General features: G+C 26.7%; 1 protein-coding gene and 2 long non-coding RNA genes across 4 annotated transcripts in view; 1 reads left to right on the top strand and 2 right to left on the bottom strand.

Moving 5' to 3' along the window:
* LOC102677019 (tyrosine-protein kinase Btk29A) overlaps positions 1–5,453 on the bottom strand; it is a 164,585-nt gene that overhangs the window by 144,772 nt on the left and 14,360 nt on the right. The gene's annotated exons all lie outside the window — the stretch shown is intronic.
* The window catches only part of LOC116186230, a 19,245-nt gene that overhangs the window by 12,761 nt on the left and 1,031 nt on the right, over positions 1–5,453 (top strand). The gene's annotated exons all lie outside the window — the stretch shown is intronic.
* LOC102678219 overlaps positions 8–5,453 on the bottom strand; it is a 14,180-nt gene continuing 8,734 nt past the window's right edge. Inside the window, exons 2-3 of the long non-coding RNA XR_422467.2 lie at positions 3,815–3,818; positions 8–203 (exon numbers count right to left, since the gene is read on the bottom strand). This is a non-coding gene — a long non-coding RNA (uncharacterized LOC102678219). The remainder of the gene's footprint in view (positions 204–3,814; positions 3,819–5,453) is intronic.

The raw sequence follows: 5,453 nt of genomic DNA, 5'->3' as shown, positions 1-5,453 counted from the left end.
AAGAAAGAAAAAACGCGAACGAAGAGAAGTGAAGACGTGGCCGACGGCAAGAAGCGCACCGATGATCCTCTTTAAGTAAACGTTTATTTTTTTTCCTTCTTGTTCTTTAAGGCTTTTCTTCGAGCAAGAGTTTTTGCTTTCTTTTCTCTTTTTTAATGCTTTGAAATTTGATGGAGGTTTGGGTGGAATAGGCGTGTTTCTTTCTGTAATTTCGAAGGAATGAAGGATGGATAATAAGTATAAGCGTAATCGTGAAACGAAACTTTTTTTTAAAGTACTTTTATTAAAAACTTTTATCAGGCGAATTTATTAACGAGAAAGTTTCTGGATAATAGATTTTTTTTTTAGATGAATTATAGTTCGAGAGAAATAATAGAATTGTTTGTAACGAAATTGGGATTATTTGTAACAAAAATTGATCGAATTGCACGACATTTTTGCTTTTTAATTGATTTTGAATTTTCCAATATTGTATATTTCAATATTTTATTTTTCGATAATTAACATTAAATATGCGTTCGATATATTATATATGTCAATTTGGAATTAAATTCTATTGTGGTGTGGTAAAGAAAGGTGTCTGTTTACATTGTTGAGAATATAGATAGTGCGCAGTTCAGAAAATGGAGCATACAATATTAGGTTATGGAAGATAATGGAACTTCTATTGCATTTTTTGTTTCTAAGAATGAAAAAACATACCTGTTGATGCAATTTTTATATGTAATAATGATAGAACGTTGATGGTTTTGAAAATTTTACGATGATTTATAAAGTAATACGGCGTACGGTTTGGAGAATGTTTTTATTTTGTATTGTCGCGACGAAAGTCGAAGTGTGACTGAGAGACGCTCGAGCGGATTAACCCCACTTTGCTCGTTCTAAGTAAATTACGATTGAGGTCGCGTAGTATTAAATCCAGTCGTTAGTTGGCTTTTCGTTCGGTTACACGTAAGAAATTAAGGAGAAGAAATATATTACAGTTACACTATTACATCGATATAATTATTTTATTTTTTTTCTTAGTAAGAAAGTTTTTTATTTATTGATATATACTATTGGCCAATCTTTTTTAATTTTATTATTAATTTAAAATTAATATTACGAATATCGATAATAATTTAATTTAATTCTTTAAATTTTTGTTGATAAAATTTTTTAACATAACAAAATTCTAATTTAATTAATATATATTTATATTATATAATATTTATATTAATATATAATATTATATAAATTATATAATATATATATAATATATATATAAATTATATATAAATTATATATAAATAATATTTATATTATCTATTTTTATTATGTCTTTTAAATATCGAATCTTATATATTATATAATATGTAATAAATGATTATTAGACTATAAAAGTACAAAAATATTTAAAACAAGCTACATATTATTCTTAAATCGTGAACCAAATCTTTAATTCAATTTTCATTAATTAAATTTTCATTTATATTTATACAAATTTTAATTTGTATAAATATTCATTGTGAAATTGATTACAAATTTTTATTTTTTTGATAAACTTTTGATCATCCATATAATTTTACATAAAACATTACACAATATTTAATGTAATATTTATATGCAATTATATATATATATTTATATTTTTACTCTAACACGATAGTCAATTTGCATTCCATATATCAAGAATCATTGTCTCACAATGTCATTCTACATCTACTTCCTTTTTTCCCTTTTTTTTTTTCCGATATAAACGAAACTGACAGCTATTCCCCATATGCTGTCCATTTTATCAGGACAGGAGATCTTGATTGCGGGATTCTATCTCCTGGTAACGTAGAAACCATCACCTATTTGGATAACGAGACTATAAATACTACTTACAAACTCCAATAACGGTTCTGATTAATATTTAGAATAAAGTTTTCCCATTGCATTTAAACGATTTTTAGTTTATGATAGATTCGATAATATCGAAATAAAAATAGCAATAATTTTCAACTTGATAATGTATAATAGTGAAAGATAATATTTTGAAAAAAATATTTTGTGAAATTGATAAATTAAAATTTAATTTGAAATGATATCATTATGAACTTTTATTTTCCCTAAAATTTCTCTAAAAAGTTAGTATCCTAATTTAAATAAAAATATTTTGATAGATTAATATTAAATTATCATATCAAATTTGAAATAAAAAAAATAACAAATTATTTTAATTAATTAGTTTATAATTATATAGTATAATTACTATATCCCTAGTAAAACTTAAATAATAGTAACTTTAATAAATATTGATAGATTATATTCTGAATCACTTGATCATCATTTAAATAACTTCAAAATTCTAAAAAAACTCAATATGTTAATGATACGTTATTTCCAATGAATAACAAGAAAAATTGGAATGTGTGTATACAAATAAAATAAAAAATGCAAAAAAGTCAAAGTAGATTCGAATCGACTGATTTAATATATCCCCTTTAATATATCTATGAGTTATTATATTACACTGAAATTATTTATTCATATTTTATTTATATCTACGCACCATAAAAGATTAAGATAATAATTTCTCGAGAAGATTGAATCGGTTTCATCATAAATTGGAATCAACCGCTATGTGGTCAACCGAAAATAAAGATTCGAAAAAAAAAGGGATCGCGATTTCGAAGAAATAGAACAATTCTCTTCAAGGTTCCATCAATCTCGTTATCGAGACTTATCTTCCTCCCTATTCCAATTCGAATTTCTTTCCGCTGCGAGCGATGAAATCGTAGAACTCGTACAACTTCACCACTCTTTCATTTCACGTCCTCTCTATTAATTCTCCTTTGTCCCTTCTAAGTAAGTGCTTTCCTTCGTTCACCGTCCTTTTTCTCATTCTATTCTCTCTATTCTCCTTTCAGGTGTTCAAGGAACGAAGATGATTCGAATCTACTTTGACTTTTTTATATTTCTTATTTTATTTGTATACACGTTTCAATTTTGTTATTGATTGGAAATAACGTATCATTAACATATTGAATTTTTTTAGATCCTTATTTGGGTGATGATAAAGTGATTCAGAATATAATCTATCAATATTTATACCACGTATAATATCATAAAAGTAAGAAGAAATATCCTTCTATTTAATATTCTATTAAATATTTTTTGGGCAATAGTTTGAGAATTGTTATTGAATTACTATTAAAATATATTTGGAAAAAATATTGCCGAGATTTTTTATATCCGATAATTCTTGAAAGTTTTCATAGACCTCGTCGACGTGTAAAAGTCTTGCAAAGTTTGTGACATCTGGTTCAATCCTAGTGCAAACTTGAAAAGATATAAATCTGTCGAATTTTCTAATATTAAAGTTGAATTTCGAATTCTTCGAAATTTTATGAACCAGATAACACAAATTCAACTTTATGGATGCAATCTCCCTTGAGACTAAGTATTATATGCTTAGCAGAAGTGGAACTGTCAATGTCGAATCCCAAGAGTCTTGCCACGATCACGATTGATTTTAAACCTCGAGATCGTAGGATTTTTAACAATCTAATCCTTCTACATATTGCTTCTATCATAAATAGCACAAAACTGAATCATAATTTTAATTAGAATTTTTTCAAATTTTTCTATCAAATTCTATCAAATAATTTTAAAAATAAAATTTATTTTAACAATATAGTTTAACACAATAAAAAATTATTTATTTCAATAATACTATTAATAATACTAATAATTGTTGCAAATTAAAAAATTGTTAGTTGACAATAATTAAAGACAAAATTAAAAAATATGAAAGAATCTTACTTCACTTAACCTAACCTAAATTAACCTTTCTAATTTACTTAAACTAATCTAATCTGATATTTTAACAAAAAAGTATAAAAAAAGTAAAGGTATATTAAAAGTAATATATTAAATGCAATTCAGAATTTTTCAACAGTTATACTAAAATATTTTGTTAAAGATAAAAAAATGTTTCACTACTCACGAGTTGAAGTGTATATCGAAAATTATGTAAAAAATCTGCTGTAATCATACCCAATAAATTAAGCCAAAAATTTCTTCTATCGGTTATTCAAGCCATTTAACCTCGCAATTAAAAATGCAACAAATTACATCACGATATTACATCACTTAAACGTGTCACCATAGTTGGCCGTGCTCGAATTCGTACAAGGATCGTAAATCACTAGACTCGGTTGGCAAAAAGATAGGTTTTTACATACAGATGGCGTTTTTATCACGCCAAGTTGGAAAGAAATAACGAAACTCTCGCGTTGAAGGGATAACTCTTGTAAAAATCGACACGATCCTGTTTTAATCCCGACTCGCCTTTCATGGAACATTAAATCGTGGTTAAAAACAAGTCGTGGTTTCTTGATCGAAAAACTTTGATAACACTTCCGGCGCTGGAACAATTTTTACGCGCGCCTTATACTTTTCGAAAGGTTATTTTCTTTTTCTTCTCTCTCTTTTTTTTTCTTTTTTTTTTCTTATCAGAGAAAATACAGACTCGAGCGAAAAGTATCTTCGTGTTGTTTAATAAAGTTTAGAAAAATATTACGAATTTTTAAAGTTTGAATTATTGTTGAAGAGAGATGAAATTTTTATTTTTTAATGAAAATTGTTTTGTAAGTACGGAGAATAAAATTACTAATAAAATTAATAAAATTATAGGAGGGAAATTTTTAAATGGAATGAAATTTATAAATTTTCAATAGAAATCGTTTTTTGGTGCTATGTATTGAAAATATCGTGATTCTGTTCTTGGTATTGGAATTATCGAGAAAAATAAATGTTTAAATTTCGGAAATATACCGAGATTGATACGATATTTCAATTAGTGGACGAAATCGATGAATCACGTGGTTGTTATCATATTTATTTTATATCTCGCCAATAAACGACCTATTCTCTCCATCTGCAGTAATTTCAATCCAAAATCAGTTACCATGTTCGGTGAAATTGAAAATTTCATAAATGATCGACAGCAAAAGGACGTAATGCACGTAATGATGTACACCATCGACCAAAATTTTCCAATAATCTGATCTATATAGAATTTAAGAATGTGAAGAAAGTTATGGAATTCTGCGAATCTAAAAATCTACACATCTATGGATCCGCAAATCTGATGTTTGCAAAAATATCCATAACCTAAAATTTTCGCAATTTTCGAACGAATTTATGTCGAATACAATTTATTACGAATTTCGAAAATTTCCACCCGAATATTCATCGAAATTAGCAGAGAATAAACGAATCGAAATTCTAAATCGAACATCGTTTGTCAATCAAACTGAGCAGTATGGAGTGCATCGAGTGCGTCCATCGACCCCAAGTGCTCGAACAAATGCGCAACGAATTCGACGGCACGTGAGGATCTCTGATGTCAATTGGATTTCCAATATTATATCGAGATTATTCTAAAATTTATTCGAAATTTATTTTTTAAATAGAAATTCGAA

Source organism: Apis dorsata, unplaced genomic scaffold (assembly GCF_000469605.1).
Source record: "Apis dorsata unplaced genomic scaffold, Apis dorsata 1.3 scaffold_517, whole genome shotgun sequence".
Classification (NCBI taxonomy): Eukaryota; Metazoa; Arthropoda; class Insecta; order Hymenoptera; family Apidae; genus Apis; species Apis dorsata.
Note: the sequence above shows the minus strand (reverse complement) of the source record. Positions and strands in the feature narration are given on the sequence as shown.